General features: G+C 39.0%; 1 protein-coding gene across 4 annotated transcripts in view; it reads right to left on the bottom strand.

The window, feature by feature from the left end:
• Positions 1 to 26,443, bottom strand: part of zhx3a (zinc fingers and homeoboxes 3a) — a 71,225-nt gene that overhangs the window by 43,944 nt on the left and 838 nt on the right. For 3 of the 4 annotated variants that reach the window (XM_061874850.1, XM_061874853.1, XM_061874854.1), the window contains exon 1: positions 3,859 to 4,101. The exons of the other annotated variant lie outside the window; for it this stretch is intronic. The gene's annotated coding sequence lies outside the window, so the exon portion shown is untranslated. Of the gene's footprint in view, positions 1 to 3,858; positions 4,102 to 26,443 lie in introns of those variants that run through there. 4 annotated transcript variants of the gene reach the window in all.

Raw genomic sequence — 26,443 nt, 5'->3', positions numbered from 1 at the left:
ACGTCTTGCTGGTCAGCGCGCACACACCCACAAATGGAGTATAGAGCATGTCCACAGTGGTGCTCTGGAACGCCCCATGTGGAAAACCTCAGTCCTTTCCTTGACCTACATTATATGGAACGCCCTCACATGGTAAAATAATTCACATTTTGCTCGTGAATCATGCCCGTCTAGCTGGCACGATTCATTTGGCCTCCTGTTTGGTGGACCCACATTGCACAGTCCACAGTGGCAACATTAGTCAACACAGAGGTCCCTCCCCTTAAAGCAGTGGTTCTCAAATGGTGGTACGCGTACCCCTGGGGGTACTTGTAGGTATGCCAAGGGGTACGTGAGATTTTTTTTAAACATTCTAAAAAAAGCAACAATTCAAAAATCCTTTATAAATATATTTATTGAATGATACTTCAACAAAATATGAATGTAAGTTCATAAACTGTGAAAAAAAAAATACTACAATGCAATATTCAGTGTTGACAGCTAGATTTTTTGTGGACATGTTCCATAAATATTGATAAAGATTTCTTTTTTTAGTGAAGAAATGTTTAGAATTAAGTCCATGAACCCAGATGGATCTCTATTACAATCCCCAAAGAGGGCACTTTAAGTTGATGATTACTTCTATGTGGAGAAATCTTTATTAATAATTAAATCACTTGTTTATTTTTTAACAAGTTTTTAGTTATTTTTATATCTTTTTTTCCAAATAGTTCAAGAAAGACCACTACAAATGAGCAAAATTTTGCACGGTTATACAATTTAATAAATCAGAAACTGATGACATAGTGCTGTATTTTACTTATTTATATCTTTTTTTCAACCGAAAATGCTTTGCTCTGATTAGGGGGTACTTGAATTCAAAAAATGTTCACAGGGGGTACATCACTGAAAAAAGGTTGAGAACCACTGCCTTAAAGGCCTACTGAAACCTACTACTACCGACCACGCAGTCTGATAGTTTATATATCAATGATGAAATATTAACATTGCAACACATGCCAATACGGCCTTTTTAGTTTACTAAATTGCAATTTTAAATTTCCCGGGAGTATTTTATTGAAAACGTCGGGTAATGATGACGTGTACGCTTGACGTCACGGGCTGTTAGGGAATATGAGCGCTGCACACACACGCAGCTAAAAGTCGTCTGCTTTAACCACATAATTTACACAGTATTTTGGAGATATGTGTTGCTGAATCTTTTGCAATTTGTAAAAAAAGTAGAAAGATGGAGTTGGGAAGCTTTAGCCTTTAGCCACACAAACACACGGTGATTCCTTGTTTAAAATTCACAGAAGTGAAACTTTACTATGGATCACAGCGAACATGGATCCCGACCGAATGTCAACCAGCAGGTTTCGGTGAGAAAATTGTGGTAAAAAGTCGCTTCTTACCGGAGATCAGCTGAGCTTGTGCCGCCCATAAAGCTGCCGTCGATTTCCCTGAAACACTGAGCGTCAACACACCCGTGGACACACACCTCCGATTATCAGGTACTGTTAAACTCACTAAAACACTGACAACACAATAGAAAGATAAGGGATTTCCCAGAATGATCCTAGTAAATGTGTCTAAAAACATCTGAATTTGTCCCAATGCAATCGCGTTTTTTTTTTTAACGTTTTTTTTTTTTTCTAGTACGTCGCTATCAATATCCTCAAACACGAATCTTTCATCCTCGCTCAAATTAATGGGGAAATTGTCGTTTTCTCGGTCCGAATAGCTGTTTTTGTTGGAGGCTCCCATTAAAAACAATGTGAAGATGTGAGGAGCCATCAACATGTGGCGTCATCGTCTGCGACTTCCGGTAGAGGCAGGGCTTTTTTCTTAGCACCGAAAGTTGCAAACTTTATTGTGGATGTTCTATACTAAATCCTTTCAGCAAAAATACGGCGATATCGCGAAATGATCAAGTATGACACATAGAATGGACCTGCTATCCCCGTTTAAATAAGAAAATCTCATTTCAGTAGGCCTTTAATGCACAATGCTGGTTCAATAAAATATGTACACCAGGGGTCACCAACCTTTTTAAAACCAAAAGCTACTTCCTGGGTACTGATTAATGCAAAGGGCTACCAGTTTGATAAACACTTAAATATATTGCCAGAAATAGCCTATTTGCTCAATTTACCTTTAATAAATAAATCTATATGAATAAAAAAATGGGTATTTATGTCTGTCATTCCGTCTTACATTTTTTTTCCTTTTACGGAAGGTTTTTTGTAGAGAATAAATTATGGAGAAAACACTTATTTGAACTGTTTTAAAGAAGAGAAAACACGAAAAAAAATGAAAGAAAAATTTTGAAACATAGTTTATCTTCAATTTCGACTCTTTAAAAGTCAAAATTCAACCGAAAAAAATGAAGAGAAAAACTAGCTTATTTGAATCTTTTTGAAAAAATTAAAAAAAAGAATTTATGGAACATCATTAGTAATTTTTCCTGATTAAGATTAATTTTAGAATTTTGATGACTTGTTTTAAATAGGTTAAAATCCAATCTGCACTTTGTAATAATATATAACAAATTGGACCAAGCTATATTTCTAAGAAAGACAAATCATTATTTCTTCTAGATTTTCCAGAACAAAAAATGTTCAAAACATTCAAAAGACTTTGAAATAAGATTTAAATTTGATTCTACAGATTTTCGAAATTTGCCAGAATAATTTTTTTGAATTTTAATCATAAGTTTGAAGATATTTTTCACAAATATTCTTCGTCGAAAAAACAGAAGATAAAATTAAGAATTAAATTAAAATGTATTTATTATTCTTACCAATAAAAAAAAAAACATTACTTAAACATTGATTTAAATTGTCAGAAAAGCAGAGGAAGGAATTTAAAAGGTAAAAAGGTACATGTGTTTAAAAATCCTAAAATCATTTTTAAGGTTGTATTTTTTCTCTAAAATTGTCTTTCTTAAAGTTATAAGAAGCAAAGTAATAAAATAAATTAATTTATCTAAACAAGTGAAGACCAAGTCTTTAAAATAATTTCTTGGATTTTCAAATTCTACTTGATTTTTGTCCCTCTTAGAATTAAAAATGTCTAGCATAGCGAGACCAGCTTGATAGTAAATAAACAAAATGTAAAAAATAGAGGCAGCTCACTGGTAAGTGCTGCTATTTGAGCTATTTTTAGAACAGGCCAGCGGGCGACTCATCTGGTCCTTACGGGCTACCTGCTGCCCGCGGGCACCGCGTTGGTGACTCCTGCTGTACACTGTAAAAATATAAAATTCATATACCGGAAGTGATACATTCAACAGCTATCTGAGCAAAACATTTAGAAAAGAGCAAGTCATTTCTGCTTGTGTTTTCATGTGTGTGTGTCTGTGTGAGTGGGTGTGTGTGAGTAGGGCAGAAGCACATGTTGGTGGGAGGAAGAGGAAGAAATGAAAGAAAAATAAAAGAGTCCCGTCTGTGCATTTAGGCCTACTACAGGGAGACATATGTAGATTGTACATTGCGCCCATACTGCTCGCCGAGTGCTGGCAAGACGAGCACGGCGCGGAAAGACGGTGCGTAGTGCAAACACAAATCATCATATCCGCCACATAGCGAGCTCCAAGTGTGACAAAGTGACGCGTAAAGCCATTCCAAGTCCATTCACACAACCTCCGAAGACACTTGCCAACGTCCAGCTGGCACTCTTTAGTATAGTCAGCCCTCCTCCCCAAAAAAAACAAAAAAAAACACCCCCTCCACCTACTGTCGCCATTTTATACATAGGCGACTTCATGTAAACTACACCCGATCAACATCCACAATTCCGAGCGCCAGACGTGCATTTCGGTAAACAACTTTGGAGAACGGACTGCTCCCGCCTCGGAAAGAGTCGATGTGTGCTTACCTCAACGCGGCCAAATGGACTCCGACATGAATATATATAAATGAATAATATCGGATGAGCTCCGGTCGGCCGAGCGTTGAGCAGAAGAGGCGAGCAGGAGGGGTGGGGGCTCTCCTCAAGTGAACCCGGTGAACTGGCGTGAACCCGTCAGTGACCACGGCAAGGTACATTACATGACATGAGCTGCTCGACAACTACTGTCCGCCATGCAGGACGAGGCAGCTCCAAAAAAAAAAAAAAAAAAAAAAAAAAAGCCCCCAAAGAAAACGATAGCGAGTGTATTTCCTAGGAGCACGTGATTGGGAGCGTCATCCAAAATCCAAAAGCCCTTTCATCTCAAATTTTGGAGAGGGGCGGGGAGGGATGTGTGCGCGTGTAACAAAAAAGGAGGGGGGGGGGGGGGGCATGTATAGACCGGAGGTGGGCGAGTCGATCCACGCATCGATATCACCGATATTTTATGTAAAGTTGTCAAATTGGATAAAAGTTTAAATAACTTTTCATTTATAGTCAGGCACGTGCGTTGACATTTCCTGGAGGGAGGTGCTCCAGACAGGGGGAAAAAAAGGGGCACCCGTCACAAACGTCATAGAATTATGATCATTGTAAAAATCCTAACAGGAATTGTTTTCAACTATTGACAAATGCAAATTAAAAAAAAAATAAAAAAAAATGGGTGCAGTTTACACATTTTTTCCACTGTTTTCTGACTACAGTGTTAAATAAATAAATGATAAATGGGTTGTACTTAGCCCTGTGACGAGGTGGCGACTTGTCCAGGGTGTACGCCGCCTTCCGCCCGATTGTAGCTGAGATAGGCACCAGCGCCCCCCGCGACCTCAAAGGGAATAAGTAGTAGAAAAAGGATGGGTTATACTTCAGGGTTTCCCCACACATTCATTTATTTGAGGCGGCCCGCCACGAAAGAATTACGGCCGCCACAAATTAAGAAAATAAAATAAATAAATAACATTTTTAGTTTTTCTTTTTTTTTTTTCCGGCTTTTGACTCGCTCGACCGCTCATAAAAGCAATTGGACTCTGTCTGTGAATGGAGCTTGTAGTTTCATATTATATCCATCCATCCATTTTCTACCGCTTATTCCCTTTTGGGGTCGCGGGGGACGCTGGCGCCTATCTCAGCTACAATCGGGCGGAAGGCGGGGTACACCCTGGACAAGTCGCCGCCTCATCGCAGGGCCAACACAGATAGACAGATGACATTCACTCTTACCTTACATTCACACACTAGGGCCAATTTAGTGTTGCCAATCAACCTATCCCCAGGTGCATGTCTTTGGAGGTGGGAGGAAGCCGGAGTACCCGGAGGGAACCCACGCATTCACGGGGAGAACATGCAAACTCCACACAGAAAGATCCCGAGCCTGGATTTGAACCCACGACTGCAGGACCTTCGTATTGTGAGGCAGACGCACTAACCCCTCTGCCACCGTGAAGCCCTACATATTACATAAATATGTAAATATTATATAAATATGTACATACGTAAAGTGTTGTAATTAAATTCCAACTCCGGGTTCTTCTTGGTCGTCGCGCTTTTCTACCTTCAAGGTACTCAAAGCGCTTTGACACTACTTCCACATTTACCCATTCACACACTGATGGAGGGAGCTGCCTTGCAAGGCGCTAACCAGCACCCATCAGGAGCAAGGGTGTAGTGTCTTGCTCAGGACACAACGGACGTGACAAGGTTGGTACTAGGTGGGGATTGAACCAGGGGTTGCGCACGGCCAGTCTTCCACTGTGCCACGCCGTCCCAATGAAGCATTTCATGGCAGTAAAGTTCAAAATGAAGTAAAGTTAAAGTTAAAGTACCAATGATTGTCAAACACATACTAGATGTGGCGAAATTATTCTCTACATTTGACCCATCACCCTTGATCACCCCCTGGGAGGTGAGGGGAGCAATGGGCAGCAGCGGTGCCGCGCCCAGGAATCATTTATGGTGATTTAACCCCCAATTCCATCCCTTAATGCTGAGTGCCAAGCAGGGAGGTACCACTGAGGTATCAAGTACCAGTGATAGTCCCACACACACTAGGTGTGGTGAAATTACTCTATGTCAGGGGTGTCAAACTCATTTTAGATCGGGGGCCACATGGGGAAAAATCTACTCCCAAGTGGGCCAAACTGCTAAAACCACGGCACGATAACTTCAAAATAAAGACAACTTCAGATTGTTGTCTTTGTTTGAAAATAGAACAAGCACATTCTGAAATTGTACAAATCACAATGTTGTTGTGTTTTTTAATCTTCCATGTTGCGTTAAATCAGGGGTCTCAAACTCAATTTGCCTGGGGGTCACTGGATGCAGACACTGGGTGAGGCTGGGCCGCAAGAAAAGATGACTTAAAAATTCTAACATGCACGTTTAATGGATTCACCTTCTTTGAACAGCTTACCCACCCTAGAAAAATACTATCCAAATCTCCCCATTTTTCTAGGAGACACCTGGATTTAGGTGCATCTCCTGACAAATTCCCGGGGTAAGCGTTGTCCAATTATTAGTTCTGATTTATACCCAGTTAACAATTCCATAAGAGTTTCGAAACATTCAGGGCCGCATGGGATTCTGGGTATTTGTTATGTTATGTTTATGTGGTGTTGCAGTGCTGATGTTCTCCCGAAATGTGTTTGTCATTCTTGTTTGGTGTGGGTTCACAGTGTGGCGCATATTTGTAACAGTGATAAACTTGTTTATACATCCACCGTCAGTGTGACCTGTAAGTATGCCTTGCAGTCACTGATATGTGTTTGCAGAAACCTTACAGAACATGTGGCTGAGACTGTATGCTGTATGTTTGATGAAAAGGTGGATCCACCTTTTCATCAAACATACAGCATGACTTGTGTTCATAAAAGCCAAATACAGAAATGTCTGGAATAGTACTCTGTTAGTACAAGATGTAGAGGGCGTCAAAGACAGTGTCAACACGGCACCCATTGAACATTGTTGTATGGGTGAAAACTGACAGATGTTCGCGGGAATGATTACCCTTGAATGACTGCCTTGAAAGTCCGGAGTCTCCCGGAAAATTTGGGAGGGTTGATAATAATAGCAAATATGACGCTGTCAAGCGGCATTCGTATAAAACTCGCAGGCCACGCTAACACTAAATTTACATATCAAGATGCGGGCCGCAAAGTAACGTCTCGCGGGCCGCAATTGGCCCGTGGGCCGCATGTCTGAGACCCCTGCGTTAAATAGTATTCAATCTTTGTTTTTCGTTATTTATATTTTCTGAATAAATTATGTGGTAATGTTCACAGTCAACTCATTGGTGTTGATTTTCAATCTATCGAGATAAAATAATTATATCAAAATCAAATTACAGTTTGTTATTTATGTAGTTTGGTCATTTTCCTCAACTGATGTACTTAACATTGTGTGGTTTATTTTGTACATATGTAGCATCATCTACAAAGATACAAAGAATTGCCATTGTGACGTCCAGTGGACACATTTAGAACGGCTTCATTCAAAAATTTCAGGTTAATTTTTTTATACTTAGCAAACTCATCCCGCAAAAAGCTGTTTGCGGGCCTGATCCGGCCCCTCGAGCCGTACGTTTGACACCCCTGCTCTATGTATTTGACACATCTCCTTGTTCCACCCCTCCGGGAGATGAGGGGAGCAGTGAGCAGCAGCGGTGGCTGCGCTCGGGAATCATTTTGGTGATTTAACCCCCAATTCCAACCCCCGATGCTGAGAGGGAGGTAATGGGTCCCATTTATATAATCTTTGGTGCGACTCGGCCGAGATTTGAACTCACAATCTCAGGGCGGACACTCTAACTACAAAGCCACTAAGCAGGCTAATAAAATAAGGGCTGCAGCTATCGATTCTTTAGGAAACCAAGTGATCTCTCGATGAGTTTGTGGGAATAGTTGATTAATCAGATAAAAACAGATTTCTATGCTCAAATGTGTATTTTACAGAAAATAGTTAAAATAAACAACGTTTTTACGCTTGCCATTTTGTTCAATTAATTTTCCTAATAAATGCACAACATCAACATTGATATTGTTATTTTCACATGTGTGCATTAATTTAAAAAAATTGGCCAAAACACAAATCACGGCACATCCACACTAATCCCAGCAAGCACAAGACATTAAAACAACGTTGAGAACTAGTTGTATTAGGTCCTGACGTTGAGCAACTCAAACATAACGTTGACACAACATGATTTTTTTACGACGTTTAATCAATGTTGGGTTCTGACGTTAATTTGACCATTGAATTTTGGTCATTTCCCAACCAATATTCTACAACACAAATAAAACATTGAAACAACATGATTTTGACTACATTTATTCAATGCCAGGTTGTGAGGTTGTCTCCACTTACAAATACAACTCTTTAGCAAGGTTTTTTTTTTAAAGTCAGACATGTATGTATAAGCAACATTGTATCAATATATTGTGCCTGCTGGGATAGCTCTCACATGTCCTCTATTGCAGCAGCCGAGCTGAGACCACTGTCTATTATGTCTACAAACCCTAAAACCAGTGAAGTTGGCAAGTTGTGTAAATGGTAAATACAAAAAAAATACAATGAAATTTAAAATCATTTTCAACCTATATTCAATTGAATAGACTGCAAATACAAGATACTTAATGTTCGAACTGGAATACTGTTGTTTTTTGCAAATATTAGATCATTTGCAATTTGATGCCTGCAACATGTTTCAAAAAAGCTGGCACAAGTTGAAAAAAAGACTGAAAAAGTTGAGGAATGCTCATCAAACACTTATTTGGAAAATCCCACAGGTGAACAGGCTAATTTGGAACAGGTGGGTGCCATGATTGGGTATAAAAACAGCTTCCATGAAATGCTCAGTCATTCACAAACAAGGATGGGGGGAGGGTCACCACTTTGTGAACAATTACGTGAGCAAATAGTTCAACAGCTTAAGAACAACATTTAAATTTGTATTAGTTACTCTCAATAAACGATTAATTGAAGCCAAAGAATATCAATCAAATATTTTTTAGAATCGAATCAATTGATTTAATCAATTAATCCTTGCAGCCCTGGATAATGATATAAGAGAAGTTAAGTCCCTACCTTTAGTCAAAAGTGATTTATGACCCCCCATAAAACAAGATTTATGACCCCTCAAGGTCAAAGGTCAATGATTTATGAGGGGTCAAGTTCAAAGGTTAATGATTTATGAGGGGGTCAAGGTTAAAGGTCAAGGTTAAAGGTCAGGTTCAAATGTCAGGTTCAAATGTCAAGGTCAAGTGGGTGTGGCTTACCCGGAAGAGGGTGGAGTTAAGACCTGCGGTGGGAGTGGTTAAACCAGGAAGAGGGTGGAGTTTTAAACAGAAAGAGGGCAGAGTTAAGACCTGCGGTGGGAGTGGTTAAACCAGGAAGAGGGTGGAGTTAAGACCTGACAGGGAACAGAGGAGGGTTCAGTTTTTTTTAAGAAAGCAATGTCATCTGAGCAGCATGTGACCATATATTTGATAGTTTAAATGTTTACGATCGTTTGAAACAACTTCCAGATTTCGATGTATTGATGGCTGGGAATGTTACGTGTGGAGATGTGGACACGCACACACACGCACACACACGCACACACACACACACACACACACACACACACACACACACACACACACACACACACACACACACACACACACACACACACACGTAGAGGAGGGGTACAAAAGGGCGGTGTAAGGCTTAGTCATTATTTGGAGCTTTATACGTTAGCGTAAAGACTTTGTTCGATTCGGTCATGATTAGTGAAACGCCTGTGTCGATTTATAAAAATAATAAAACTTACATTGACGCTCCGCAAAAAAGTCGAGTGTTTCTAAATCGTATTCAGTTTTCAGCTAAAAGAAAGAAGAGACGGAAGCCCTTTCTCGATATTTTCATCGTTATCTACCGTGGATTGGGAAGTTTTTGGTGGACACGCACACACGCACACACACGCACACACACACACACTTCACACACACACACACACACACACACACACACACGCACGCACGCACACACGCACGCACACACACACACACACACACACACACACACACACACACACACACACATTCGTACGCACTGAAACAACTTCCGTACCTCACGAAAACATATTTAAACAGATGGAAAAAACTATCGCAGAACACAGTGTCACGTAGCAACTGGTCTTTACGGTCGTTTGAATCAACAGGTCAGTTTGGGGGACAAAAGGAGGGTTCAGTTTTTACTGACTTCCCATCTGACAGTTTAAATGTTTATGACCGTTTGAATCAACAGGACACGCACGCACACACACACACACGCACACACACACACACACACACACACACACACACACACACACACACACACACACACACACACACGCACACACACACACACACACACACACACACACCATTACCTCTGCTTTACCATGTTATTAGACATTGGTTTAACTCCATTTAAGCATTTAAACGTTAAAAGCATTGCACTTGTACGACGATGTAATACCTTTTTTTTTTTAACAGCCGATGACGACGAAGTGAAAGACGATGAACTTTGCTTAAACGGTCTTACAAAGTTGGAAGATGATTTTCGAGGTGTGTTTAAACCTTCAAATTATTTAATATTATGTGTATTCATTATTTAGTTTCATAGAGGATTTGCCGTAAGATCCTAACGCGATCGTTTTAACACAATCGCAGTCTGGTGAGTCAAATGATTCTCATTTTACAAGAAAAAAAACATGCGGTATACGATACATATATACATATATTTACTTACAGATTTTCCGTTTACATCTCTTGCTCACTGGTCTCCCTTAAAGCTGGCGGGTCCGTCAACGGCCGTTCCAGGCAGAGGAGAAGGCTTGATTGCGCCAAAGACTCCAGACATCGAATCCTTGCTCCGAGGGGAAATCATCGAAAACGACGGTGAATGTCCGACAGGCACCCGCTGTAAGTTTTTCTCGTTTTCTGTAAGCTTTTTAAGATTCTCAGGAGCTTTAAAGAGCTCCTCTCATTCCAATGTCTTTCGCTCAAATGAATTTCGCGCCTAAGGGGAATGGGCGGGGACTGATTCCGGAGGTGGGCGGTTGTTTCCGCCAAGCAACCTTCTGGTTGAAATGGAGTGTGGATCAAGATGGATCCCTACTCTATATTCTTTTATTTAACCCAATGTTTTTTAAATACGTGTATAATGCTTTATATACTATGTGTTGTGAATTCCATCCTACAATATCTTCCAAGGAACCCAAAGAAATGTTACCACACCTCCCGCTTTATTTATTCTATAGATTACCTGAACTATTTCATAAACTAAATCTTGTCTTGTTTCTGATGCTATGTTTTTTTATGCTCATCAATGCACTGTTGGACTGCGAGCACACAACTACTTTCCTTGCTTTGTTTTCCTCTATCCAGTTAACTGCCATATAAATTGCTACCAATTCCCCCGTAAAAACAGATAGTTTATCACTGATTATTTTATTTAATACTATGTTTCCTTGTGGGATAACTGCTACAGCTCTTACCTTTATTTTTTTTATATAGTTTTTGATGCATCCGTATATATCATATCTCAATCCATTTTTCTATCCGGTAACTATTTAAATTTCTATTCTTTAGTAATTGCATGTTTTCTTTTGGGTTATCAAACATCCACGGTGGTATTGCAGGCATTGGTACTGTAGGACTAACTTTAATATTGTCAATTTTAACTTTATTACATATGTCTCCTATAATCCACCCAAAACTATTCTTTTTTTCTTTTCTCTTTTTCTTGGCAGATTGGTAGCACTGGACAAGTCGGATATCCTTGCTTGGATCCTTTTAAAGTTGCCCGATAAACTGCTGAGAGTTGATCTCTCCTCTTGTCCAAAGGGTTTTCGTTCATTTTTACTTGTAATACTGGCACTAGGGTTGATGTAGTAGCTCCACAACATAACCTTAAAGCCTGTGACTGGATCCGGTCTATTTTCCCAAGTCATGTTTTTGAAGCAGATTGGTAAATAATGCATCCGTAATCAATAACAGATGGAATTAAAGTTATAAATATATACATGTATTGTTTTCAACGTTAACCTATCAGCCCCCCAATCATTACCCCTCAAAGACCTCATTATATTTAACACCTTTTTACTTTTTCCCCTATTTTTTTATTTTCCGGAAGGAACACTCCTGAAGGAATAAATAAAGTACTATCTAATCTAATCTAATCAAATCTATTTTGCTGATGTGGGTTGACTAGTTCATATTTTTATCAAACCATATTCCTAAATATTTAAATACTTGTACCTCTTCTATATTTTCACCTTAGAGTTTTTATTTGGAGCTTGTTTGGTACTTTTGTCTTTGTAAAATGTATGACTTTTGTCTTTCCAACAGAGAATCTTAAACCTCAAGCCGTTCCCCAGTCTTGAACATTATTTACCACTTTGTTAGTTTTTTGATTATTTCTTTTGACTCTAAATAATATACTAGTCTTTCATTAATCTTTTTTTTTTTTCCATTACTTTTCCCCAAATTTATAATTTCCTGCCTCTTCCGGGTCTTACCCTGACTTGCATATTGGAATTGTTACCGCTAATTTTCCCCTCTGCCGGTCATTCTCCTTCTTCATATATCCTGTCATATCATTTCAAGACCACTTCTTTGACGATGCCACCTAAGTTTTTGATCATTTGATAACCCGCTAGGTCTTTCCCCGGTGACGTATTTTTAACCTTTTTCAAAATTCGAACCATTTCATTCAAAGAAAATGTCATATCCATAGTGTTGGTAAAGCTATTAACGTTGTCTTCCATCATTTCCCCAATATTTAAACTCATTGTTTTTTCTCTCTTTTGTTTTTCCACATTTCTCAAATTATCATTACTGTGCACTTCAACAAATGTTTTTGCTAAAGGTTCTGCTGTTTCTTTACCCGTGACTACATCTTCTTTGATAAATGTGGCACATCATCCTCTTTACCCTTCATTCCTATCTTTACGAATCGTTATATATCCTTTTATTATAAAGTTTAATTTTGGCTTCAGCCCTGTTTCTTGAATACAAATTATACGTGGTTTAGTTTTCATATTTTTAATATATCCCTTTAATTCATGTTCGGTTGCTATCAAACTTCTGGCATTCCACCGGACCATTAACAGGGTGTTGGAATGTGGTGACATGACTCCGTCACGTCTACTCTCCGTAGTACAGCTTGCACCCGGTACCAAGATAGTTCTTTCAACAACTTTGATGCTGCTTTGACAATTATTTTGATCTTCTCAGTCTTATTTTTACTTTCATTTTGTATCAAAGCTGAGTTGTGCTCTCTGGTTTATTTTGCAAATGAACCGACAGAACATGATCATGTACAAGACTCGCCTACCCACAATGCACTGCAGCCCAACGCTCCTGGTCGGATGTTTTTTCGGGGTTCATGGAGAGATGCGGTAAAGAGTGGTAGCCAAGACACACGGTCACACACGGTCACACACGGTCACACTCGGCAATTATTTTGACCTGGGGAGCAGATATAGAGGAAAAAATGTGTCTGGGGGGCCGGGATATCTGATTTTCAGGTACAAAAAACTTCACAATGACACAAAATAAACACAACAGTTAAACCTCACACTAAAAACAAGACATTGACTTGTACGTTCAAAAGACAGAATAGAACAAGTCAAGACATGCAATGCCATCTACAAAATGTTATGTAAATGTTAGTCATTACACACGCGGCTATGGTTTTGATGTATTTGTTACAGACATGTTTACGTCAAGTAACATCACATGGTTCCATTTGCACCTTTCAACAAATCTGAAAAGGAATATTAAGAAGTAAAACTTATATTTAATCCTACCTCTTCTCCGAGCACACGGTGACCGTACATACGGGTCGAAAAATGTTGACCTAATTCAGCATTTCTCAAAGTGTGGGGAATAGAGACATGACAGTTGGGGCTCGAGGAAAGGGAGGAAATTTTTTATTTTTGATTTTTTTTTTACTATGCTTTCATTTTCTATACACACTGTAAATCACTTTGGGATTCTGTCTGTGAAATCCGCCGTATAAATAAATGTAAATTACTTATTTTTCCTGTAGGCTTTAAATTTCTCGGCAGGAGCGAAAGTTTAACAGACATAGCAACAGTAACTTTTGCAGGCAGGGCTAAGAGGAACAAACTTTCGCGCGGATGGGTAGCAGGCTAATGTGCGAACCACAATTACACAAAATGGATACATTTGCAACTCGCACCTCAAAGGTCTGCGGAGAAACAAAAATATGACGGGTCTAATCAACCAAAAAGTCAACCTAAAAGAAAATATGGCGAAGGGTATCTTGCTCTTGGATTCACGGCAGCGGAGGTGGGGGCAGAGGAGAGACCCCTGTGTGTTCTTTGTCTAAAACGGCTAGCAGCAGACAGCCTGAGACCCAACAAAGCAAAGAGACAACTCGAGACCACACATGATGTCCAATAAATTGTTTTGTTGGGGCGATGGGGGTAGGTGGGCCTTGAGTCTAAAGTGCTGATGACAGAAAAAAAAAAGTTTGAGAAGCCCTGACCTAATTGTACGGATCTCACTTTAAACGGCAAACCGATCATTTAAATGTTTTCACTTTGAATATGAAACGAGGAGTAAAATGTACAATGTACAATATTATCAATTATTTCACAAGGACATGTTTTAAGGATATTGTACAGTATAATTAAATCTAAAATGAATGTGATCACTTTCAGGATCATTTTATTTTTAGCCAGTAAACAACTGTTATGTACTTTTGAATCGGGTTTTCCCCTTTAAATAACAAAAATTATAGAATTTTACAATATTCATTATTATTAAATATTAAATGTGCCAACTAGTTTTACGGCATACATCATTCCCCCTTTACCCATTTGTTAAAAAGACGAAAGTTGATGCGAACGCCTACGTGCTGTCAGAAAACTAAAAGAAGAAGAATGCCTTTGTGCAATTACTGCTATCCTGGCACAAGTTATAAAACAAACAAAGTTACCAAATTTTTTTTCTGAGGAGACAAAACGAAAAAGAAAGAAAAATAATAAATCAATCAATAAAATGCATCAGTCAAATAGTACAGGCAACTTCGTTAACATGGAGCCACAGACAATTTCATTCAAAAAGTCCCAATTGCTAACATAAAGATACAACATCAAATAAAGGCAAAGAAGGCCTAGTAGGTAATTACAACAAGAGACAAAGTATTAAAAATGTCGGTCCAATAACTGCACAGGGATGGGCAGAGCCAAAACATGTGTAGCAAGTAAGCTGGAGACTGTTGACACTGAAATAAGGCTATATGTGGCACAGATACAAGATTTATAAACTCTACTTAAAGCCCCACTTAAGAATTTTCAGTTTTGGTTTATATTGGCCGCACCAGTGAACCAAAGCGATGGCGTTTTCCCAAAAGGAAAACCACATTTACCATGAGGACTAGCACATATAGCGTCCAACTGACACGATAATGCCACAATGATTCTGTATTACTGAACTTTCCACAGTAGGAACCTACATTCGTTTTCTACCACTTATTCCCTTTTGGGGACGTGGGGGTCGCTGGCGCCTATCTCAGCTACAATCGGGTGGAAGTAGGTGTACACCCTGGACAAGTCGCCCCCTCATTGCAGGGTCAACATAGACGGACAACATTCACACCAACCTACATATTTTACTCAAACCTTATATTTGCAGTTTGAAGTCACTGCATTGTTTTTTCCTTGTACAGTTCTTTTGAGTTTGTTGCGTGGTTGGTCAGTGTGGAACTGCAAAGTATCGCGCTGGTGGGTATTTATTGCTACCACACAAATTTCCAGTAGCTAAAATTAGTATTATTATTCTGATTTGAGCATTGAAAGTCACTTACTAGTTTAGCAGGAACAGATCCAAAGCAGCATTGGTCTAAAATCTCTTGTCTTTTGACCTCACGCAAGTTAGTGAAAGTCGTGCCATTGTTGATCCTTGATTGTCCCTCCCTTTTTTTTTTTTTTGAAAACCCGATTCAAAAGTACATAACAGTTGTTTACTGGCTAAAAATAAAATGATCCTGAAAGTGATCACATTCATTTTAGATTTAATTATACTGTACAATATCCTTAAAACATGTCCTTGTGAAATAATTGATAATATTGTACATTGTACATTTTACTCCTCGTTTCATATTCAAAGTGAAAACATTTAAATGATCGGTTTGCCGTTTAAAGTGAGATCCGTACAATTAGGTCAGGGCTTCTCAAACTTTTTTTTTTCTGTCATCAGCACTTTAGACTCAAGGCCCACCTACCCCCATCGCCCCAACAAAACAATTTATTGGACATCATGTGTGGTCTCGAGTTGTCTCTTTGCTTTGTTGGGTCTCAGGCTGTCTGCTGCTAGCCGTTTTAGACAAAGAACACACAGGGGTCTCTCCTCTGCCCCCACCTCCGCTGCCGTGAATCCAAGAGCAAGATACCCTTCGCCATATTTTCTTTTAGGTTGACTTTTTGGTTGATTAGACCCGTCATATTTTTGTTTCTCCGCAGACCTTTGAGGTGCGAGTTGCAAATGTATCCATTTTGTGTAATTGTGGTTCGCACATTAGCCTGCTACCCATCCGCGCGAAAGTTTGTTCCTCTTAGCCCTGCCTGCAAAAGTTACTGTTGCTATGTCTGTTAAACTTTCGCTCCTGCCGAGAAATTTAAAGCCTACAGGAAAAATAAGTAATTTACATTTATTTATACGGCGGATTTCACAGACAGAATCCCAAAGTGATTTACAGTGTGTATAGAAAATGAAAGCATAGTAAAAAAAAAATCAAAAATAAAAAATTTCCTCCCTTTCCTCGAGCCCCAACTGTCATGTCTCTATTCCCCACACTTTGAGAAATGCTGAATTAGGTCAACATTTTTCGACCCGTATGTACGGTCACCGTGTGCTCGGAGAAGAGGTAGGATTAAATATAAGTTTTACTTCTTAATATTCCTTTTCAGATTTGTTGAAAGGTGCAAATGGAACCATGTGATGTTACTTGACGTAAACATGTCTGTAACAAATACATCAAAACCATAGCCGCGTGTGTAATGACTAACATTTACATAACATTTTGTAGATGGCATTGCATGTCTTGACTTGTTCTATTCTGTCTTTTGAACGTACAAGTCAATGTCTTGTTTTTAGTGTGAGGTTTAACTGTTGTGTTTATTTTGTGTCATTGTGAAGTTTTTTGTACCTGAAAATCAGATATCCCGGCCCCCCAGACACATTTTTTCCTCTATATCTGCTCCCCAGGTCAAAATAATTGCCGAGTGTGACCGTGTGTGACCGTGTGTGACCGTGTGTCTTGGCTACCACTCTTTACCGCATCTCTCCATGAACCCCGAAAAAACATCCGACCAGGAGCGTTGGGCTGCAGTGCATTGTGGGTAGGCGAGTCTTGTACATGATCATGTTCTGTCGGTTCATTTGCAAAATAAACCAGAGAGCACAACTCAGCTTTGATACAAAATGAAAGTAAAAATAAGACTGAGAAGATCAAAATAATTGTCAAAGCAGCATCAAAGTTGTTGAAAGAACTATCTTGGTACCGGGTGCAAGCTGTACTACGGAGAGTAGACGTGACGGAGTCATGTCACCACATTCCAACACCCTGTTAATGGTCCGGTGGAATGCCAGAAGTTTGATAGCAACCGAACATGAATTAAAGGGATATATTAAAAATATGAAAACTAAACCACGTATAATTTGTATTCAAGAAACAGGGCTGAAGCCAAAATTAAACTTTATAATAAAAGGATATATAACGATTCGTAAAGATAGGAATGAAGGGTAAAGAGGATGATGTGCCACATTTATCAAAGAAGATGTAGTCACGGGTAAAGAAACAGCAGAACCTTTAGCAAAAACATTTGTTGAAGTGCACAGTAATGATAATTTGAGAAATGTGGAAAAACAAAAGAGAGAAAAAACAATGAGTTTAAATATTGGGGAAATGATGGAAGACAACGTTAATAGCTTTACCAACACTATGGATATGACATTTTCTTTGAATGAAATGGTTCGAATTTTGAAAAAGGTTAAAAATACGTCACCGGGGAAAGACCTAGCGGGTTATCAAATGATCAAAAACTTAGGTGGCATCGTCAAAGAAGTGGTCTTGAAATGATATGACAGGATATATGAAGAAGGAGAATGACCGGCAGAGGGGAAAATTAGCGGTAACAATTCCAATATGCAAGTCAGGGTAAGACCCGGAAGAGGCAGGAAATTATAAATTTGGGGAAAAGTAATGGAAAAAAAAAAAAGATTAATGAAAGACTAGTATATTATTTAGAGTCAAAAGAAATAATCAAAAAACTAACAAAGTGGTAAATAATGTTCAAGACTGGGGAACGGCTTGAGGTTTAAGATTCTCTGTTGGAAAGACAAAAGTCATACATTTTACAAAGACAAAAGTACCAAACAAGCTCCAAATAAAAACTCTAAGGTGAAAATATAGAAGAGGTACAAGTATTTAAATATTTAGGAATATGGTTTGATAAAAATATGAACTAGTCAACCCACATCAGCAAAATAGATTTGATTAGATTAGATTAGATAGTACTTTATTTATTCCTTCAGGAGTGTTCCTTCCGGAAAATAAAAAAATAGGGGAAAAAGTAAAAAGGTGTTAAATATAATGAGGTCTTTGAGGGGTAATGATTGGGGGGCTGATAGGTTAACGTTGAAAACAATACATGTATATATTTATAACTTTAATTCCATCTGTTATTGATTACGGATGCATTATTTACCAATCTGCTTCAAAAACATGACTTGGGAAAATAGACCGGATCCAGTCACAGGCTTTAAGGTTATGTTGTGGAGCTACTACATCAACCCTAGTGCCAGTATTACAAGTAAAAATGAACGAAAACCCTTTGGACAAGAGGAGAGATCAACTCTCAGCAGTTTATCGGGCAACTTTAAAAGGATCCAAGCAAGGATATCCGACTTGTCCAGTGCTACCAATCTGCCAAGAAAAAGAGAAAAGAAAAAAAGAATAGTTTTGGGTGGATTATAGGAGACATATGTAATAAAGTTAAAATTGACAATATTAAAGTTAGTCCTACAGTACCAATGCCTGCAATACCACCGTGGATGTTTGATAACCCAAAAGAAAACATGCAATTACTAAAGAATAGAAATTTAAATAGTTACCGGATAGAAAAATGGATTGAGATATGATATATACGGATGCATCAAAAACTATATAAAAAAAATAAAGGTAAGAGCTGTAGCAGTTATCCCACAAGGAAACATAGTATTAAATAAAATAATCAGTGATAAACTATCTGTTTTTACGGGGGAATTGGTAGCAATTTATATGGCAGTTAACTGGATAGAGGAAAACAAAGCAAGGAAAGTAGTTGTGTGCTCGCAGTCCAACAGTGCATTGATGAGCATAAAAAAACATAGCATCAGAAACAAGACAAGATTTAGTTTATGAAATAGTTCAGGTAATCTATAGAATAAATAAAGCGGGAGGTGTGGTAACATTTCTTTGGGTTCCTTGGAAGATATTGTAGGATGGAATTCACAACACATAGTATATAAAGCATTATACACGTATTTAAAAAACATTGGGTTAAATAAAAGAATATAGAGTAGGGATCCATCTTGATCCACACTCCATTTCAACCAGAAGGTTGCTTGGCGGAAACAACCGCCCACCTCCGGAATCAGTCCCCGCCCATTCCCCTTAGGCGCGAAATTCATTTGAGCGAAAGACATTGGAATGAGAGGAGCTCTTTAAAGCTCCTGAGAATCTTAAAAAGCTTACAGAAAACGAGAAAAACTTACAGCGGGTGCCTGTCGGACATTCACCGTCGTTTTCGATGATTTCCCCTCGGAGCAAGGATTCGATGTCTGGAGTCTTTGGCGCAATCAAGCCTTCTCCTCTGCCTGGAACGGCCGTTGACGGACCCGCCAGCTTTAAGGGAGACCAGTGAGCAAGAGATGTAAACGGAAAATCTGTAAGTAAATATATGTATATATGTATCGTATACCGCATGTTTTTTTTCTTGTAAAATGAGAATCATTTGACTCACCAGACTGCGATTGTGTTAAAACGATCGCGTTAGGATCTTACGGCAAATCCTCTATGAAACTAAATAATGAATACACATAATATTAAATAATTTGAAGGTTTAAACACACCTCGAAAATCATCTTCCAACTTTGTAAGACCGTTTAAGCAAAGTTCATCGTCTTTCACTTCGTCGTCATCGGCTGTTAAAAAAAAAAAGGTATTACATCGTCGTACAAGTGCAATGCTTTTAACGTTTAAATGCTTAAATGGAGTTAAACCAATGTCTAATAACATGGTAAAGCAGAGGTAATGGTGTGTGTGTGTGTGTGTGTGTGTGTGTGTGCGTGTGTGTGTGTGTGTGTGTGTGTGTGTGTGTGTGTGTGTGTGTGTGTGTGTGTGTGTGTGTGCGTGTGTGTGTGTGTGCGTGCGTGTCCTGTTGATTCAAACGGTCATAAACATTTAAACTGTCAGATGGGAAGTCAGTAAAAACTGAACCCTCCTTTTGTCCCCCAAACTGACCTGTTGATTCAAACGACCGTAAAGACCAGTTGCTACGTGACACTGTGTTCTGCGATAGTTTTTTCCATCTGTTTAAATATGTTTTCGTGAGGTACGGAAGTTGTTTCAGTGCGTACGAATGTGTGTGTGTGTGTGTGTGTGTGTGTGTGTGTGTGTGTGTGTGTGTGTGTGCGTGCGTGTGTGCGTGCGTGCGTGTGTGTGTGTGTGTGTGTGTGTGTGTGTGTGAAGTGTGTGTGTGTGTGCGTGTGTGTGCGTGTGTGCGTGTCCACCAAAAACTTCCCAATCCACGGTAGATAACGATGAAAATATCGAGAAAGGGCTTCCGTCTCTTCTTTCTTTTAGCTGAAAACTGAATACGATTTAGAAACACTCGACTTTTTTGCGGAGCGTCAATGTAAGTTTTATTATTTTTATAAATCGACACAGGCGTTTCACTAATCATGACCGAATCGAACAAAGTCTTTACGCTAACGTATAAAGCTCCAAAGAATGACTAAGCCTTACACCGCCCTTTTGTACCCCTCCTCTACGTGTGTGTGTGTGTGTGTGTGTGTGTGTGTGTGTGTGTGTGTGTGTGTGTGTGTGTGTGTGTGTGTGTGTGTGTGTGTGCGTGTGTGTGCGTGTGTGTGCGTGTCCACATCTCCACACGTAACATTCCCAGCCATCAATACATCGAAATCTGGAAGTTGTTTCAAACGATCGTAAACATTTAAACTATCAAATATATGGTCACATGCTGCTCAGATGACATTGCTTTCTTAAAAAAAACTGAACCCTCCTCTGTTCCCTGTCAGGTCTTAACTCCACCCTCTTCCTGGTTTAACCACTCCCACCGCAGGTCTTAACTCTGCCCTCTTTCTGTTTAAAACTCCACCCTCTTCCTGGTTTAACCACTCCCACCGCAGGTCTTAACTCCACCCTCTTCCGGGTAAGCCACACCCACTTGACCTTGACATTTGAACCTGACATTTGAACCTGACCTTTAACCTTGACCTTTAACCTTGACCCCCTCATAAATCATTAACCTTTGAACTTGACCCCTCATAAATCATTGACCTTTGACCTTGAGGGGTCATAAATCATTGTTTTATGGGGGGTCATAAATCACTTTTGACTAAAGGTAGGGACTTAACTTCTCTGATATACAACAATATATCTCACTAGACTGTCAGAACACAACTTAATATCCGCCTTTCTTCACTTATAATCAAATTAAACTAAAAAAAAGAAAATACATTTGTGAAATTGTCGAATTTTAAAACAGTTATTCCTATAATGCTTATAGTCACACAAGAGATTAAGATTCGAGTCTTGATTAGACCATGATTTTTTTCTGATTTAACTAAAACGTTTTCCCGCATTTCCCAGGAAATTTACCATACAGTAATCCCCCGTTCATCGCTGTTAATTCATTCCAGGCATGACACTAATAAATTAATTTCTGCAAAGTAAGAATCAGTCATTATAAATCGAATATTTTCATAGCTTGAGCATTTTTTTTTTTGCATGACCTTATTAATACAGTTTTCAACATTATGAGCACTCCCTCGTTATGACATAACACCCTTCAGTTACCTTTACACTCTTTTAATCCAATATGTAATGTCCAGTAGTGCTGTTTGAGGCTGAGCCAATCGGTGGCTACGATACAAAACAGATCGCTCTGATTGGTATTGATATTTTTAGTGTACTTCGTATGGCTGTTAATTTTTGAGCACCACAAGATTTGATTTGATTTGTATTCTCGAGGGTAATGATTCGATTCGGAATAGATTTTTGATTTAAAATCAATACTTTTTCAAATAACGTGGGCTTTTGAGAATTGCAGCAAGTTTGGAATCTGGATAGAGAGTACAAATAGTTTTTTGAAATGCAATAGCATCAGATGACGGCACATCTTACTAAATTTGAAAGCAAACTTAATTCAAGACATCTACTGCTGTTTAGCAGTATAAAAATGCTGACTTTTACCTGGGGTTTAAAAGTCCTGCAGGTCAATTCCGATTCTTTCCCATTTGTGACCAGTATCTGATTTTTCAAGTAAGATTGAACAGTGAAATTTAGATTTTTTTCCAACCCTTCTTTTGTATGTGGTTATAAATCCGATATGTACTCAATGACTTTAAGGTTTTACTACTTACGTATAAAATACTACACGGTCTAGCTCCATCCTATCTTGCCGATTGTATTATACCATATGTCCCGGCAAGAAATCTGCGTTCAAAGGACTCCGGCTTATTAGTGATCCCCAAAGCCCAAAAAAAGTCTGCGGGCTGTAGAGCTTTTTCATTTCGGGCTCCAGTACTCTGGAATGCCCTCCCGGTAACAGTTCGAGATGCTACCTCAGTAGAAGCATTTAAGTCCCACCTTAAAACTCATTTGTATACTCTAGCCTTTAAATAGACTCCCTTTTTAGACCAGTTGATCTGCCGTTTCTTTTCTTTTTCTTCTATGTCCCACTCTCCTTTGTGGAGGGAGTCCGGTCCGATCCGGTGGCCATGTACTGCTTGGCTGTGTATCGGCTGGGGACATCTCTGCGCTGCTGATCAGCCTCCGCTTGGGATGGTTTCCTGCTGGCTCCGCTGTGAACGGTACTCTCGCTGCTGTGTTGGATCCGCTTTGGACTGGACTCCCGCGACTGTGTTGGATCCATTATGGATTGATCTTTCACAGTATCATGTTCTCATATGTTCTCATAGTCATCAGTATCAACAGTATCACAGTATCACGTTCTCATAGTCATTATTGTCACCGATGTCCCACTGGGTGTGAGTTTTCCTTGCCCGAGGATGTCGTAGTGGTTTGTGCAGCCCTTTGAGACACTAGTGATTTAGGGCTATATAAGTAAACATTGATTGATTGATTGAATGCGACTGCAGTCTACATCCTCCGACCTATATGTCAACAAAAGGTGGCAAACACCACAATTCTTCACCAAAATAAGGGGGGAAACAAAGGAGCAGAAAACAGTCAATGGCGGAAAGAAGTTGTTTTTAAACCCTCGTCAATGTCCCACCAGTCTTGGCTCCGACTCGGAACAGACGTTGAAGCAAGTGCCCCACAAACTGCCATAGCCCAAATTATTGCCCTCTTCTTAATCTCCTACATGAAAAAAGAACATGTTTAAATTTTGACTCGAGTTGAACAAAATCCTTGAAAATTTTACAGTCCGCAAGATATCTGAGATAGGGACACAATGTATCACATGTGGCGTTGGGTTTTGTGCACATGCGGTTTATCTTATGAACACATTCCACCAATGAAAATCAATTTTTTTGTAGCCAAACTTCATAAAAAAAAAAAAAAAAAATCTGATTTCTGTATTTTTATAGGCACCCGTGAATTCCGTCGGGGCTTCATGGTGGCAGAGGGGTTAGTGCGTCTGCCTCACGATACGAAGATCCTGAGTAGTCCTGGGTTCAATCCCGGGCTCGGGATCTTTCTGTGTGGAGTTTGCATGTTCTCCCCGTGAACGCGTGGGTTCCCTCCAAAGACATGCACCTGGGGATAAGTTGATTGGCAACACTAAAATTGTCCCTAGTTTGTGAATGTGAGTGTGAATGTTGTCATTTTTTCTTTCTTGGTCCTGCGATGAAGTGGCGACTTGTCCAGGGTGTACCCGCCTTCCGCCCGATTGTTGCTGAGATAGGTACCAGCGCCCTCCGCGACCCCGAAAGGGAATAAGCGGTAGAAATGGATTGATGGATGGAATTCCGTCGGCACTACCAGGTATCGATTCACGTCAAATTAAAGCGTGCCATATTTTGATATTTTTTTATTGCTCGTCACGTCCTTTTGCAGACTAAAAACTGGAAATAATCACGTAAGCAGTACACAGAGCATACTCAGCCAAACGGCCTCTTGGTAATATTGCAATTTTCAATACCAACAAAGCAAGAATGCCTGATTGAAAATGCTTCAAAGTAAAGTAAGGCTCCTCTTTTCCGAAATGTTCTAGCTTGATGCTAATTACTAGGGGTGTTAGAAAAAATCGATTCGAATACAAATTGAATTGTTTACGTTGTGCGATTCAGAATCGATTCTCATTTTTAAGAAAATCTATTTTTTTTACTTTTTTTATCAATCCAACAAACCACTACACAGCAATACCATAACAATGCAATCCAATTCCAAAACCAAACCTGACCCAGCAACACTCAGAACTGCAATAAACAGAGCAATTGAGAGGAGACACAAACACGACACAGAACAAACCAAAAGTAGTGAAACAAAAATGAATATTATCAACAACAGTATCAATATTAGTTATAAATTCAGCATAGCAGTGATTAAAAATCACTCATTGACATTATCATTAGATATTTACAAAAATAATAAAAAAGAACAATAGTGTCACAGTGGCTTACACTTGCATCGCATCTCATAAGCTTGACAACACACTGTGTCCAATGTTTTCACAAAAATAAAATAAGTCATATTTTTGGTTCGTTTAATAGTTAAAAAAAGTTTACATTATTGCAATCAGTTGATAAAACATTGTCCTTTACCATTATAAAAGCTTTTTTTTTTTTTTTTAAATCTACTACTCTGCTAGCATGTCAGCAGACTGGGGTAGATGCTGCTGAAATCCTTTGTATTGAATGAATACAGAATCGTTTTGAATCGGAAAAATATCGTGTTTGAATCGAGAATCGAATCCAATCGAAAAAATCGATATATTATCGAATCGTGACCCCAAGAATCGATATTGAATCAAATCGTGGGACACCCAAAGATTCACAGCCCTACTATTTACCATTGGATTTGCCATATACATGCTACTGATTAGCTTCAGCAATTTTGCATGGCGATGTCAACAGCTCCAAATTTGGTCATGAAAACTACAACTAAGATGCAAGTTACAATCAAACAGCTGGTGTGTAATAAATGCAATACTTCCAGTATAAACTAGTGCAGGGCGGTAAAACGATATATTGTTAGAGACACATAACCGATATCAATTTGCGATCGATAAAACGTAAAAAAAAAATGTCTTCTTTTTCGTTGAAGTTGGGAAGCAAGGTTAGTTGAATGAACAGAGGCGCTTGTTCTCTGGTAACCGAGCAACGCAGGAGGTGATCGCTGATCAGAGGGAGTGACACGCGAACAGCCAATCAGGTAACAGCATCAACTATCAATTTTAGTTGCGCCATCTTGTTGTCTCGCTGTTGATTCTTTACATGGATTAAGAAAAGAAACTAAAAATGAGTGCTGCAGAGAGACAATAAATTGTAGATAAAACCGGGAAAAGTCACCTGGACGATATGGCACTTTTGAATTGTTTTTAAAAAATGTATCATAATCCAACCAATGTGGTCTGTAAATTATGCAAGGAGCTTGTCCCACCAAGACTGACCACGCTCACCCTTGAGCACAGCCGTAACTACTGCAGAAAATAGTTCTCGGGTTTCTCAATGTTTACATTTTTACACTTAACACTATTTTGTTGCACTTCATTAAGCATTTCTTACTTATTACTTATTTTTGCACCTCAACTTTGGGAGGTTTTTGTAAAATATTCAATGTGATTATAGAATTTTGTTTACATTGATTAAGTTTTTTCCATGGTTGTGTTGACATTTCCTTTCCTTTTTGCCTCGATAGCTGAGGGAATCATAATCAGAGGAAGGTCAAATTTTAAATACACATGTTTACATGTAATATAACTTTCTCCTGGTTCTTACTTTTCATAGGTCGTAAAAAATATCAATAATTAACACTTGTATCGTAATACAGCCATTTCGCCCAGGGTATACAATAGACTGGTACATTCAGCTTACTGGCAAAGGCTTCTTCCTCGCGAGTTAATACAATGGTGCCATATAAAATCTTAGAATTGCAACTGCAGGCAAGGTGTACCATATAATACTTGCAAATGAGACTCAGAAATGTAATAAGTAAACAATATATAACAACTGGACACCACAGTTATTAATAATAAACAGCTCCTTTTAAATGCTACATAGAAAAATAGACCATTATTACACACTTAACATATATTAACACACAAAAG

Source organism: Nerophis ophidion, linkage group LG16, assembly GCF_033978795.1.
Source record: "Nerophis ophidion isolate RoL-2023_Sa linkage group LG16, RoL_Noph_v1.0, whole genome shotgun sequence".
Lineage (NCBI taxonomy): Eukaryota > Metazoa > Chordata > Actinopteri > Syngnathiformes > Syngnathidae > Nerophis > Nerophis ophidion.
The sequence above is the reverse complement of the archived record's forward strand: the minus strand, read 5'-3'. Positions and strand labels throughout refer to the sequence as shown.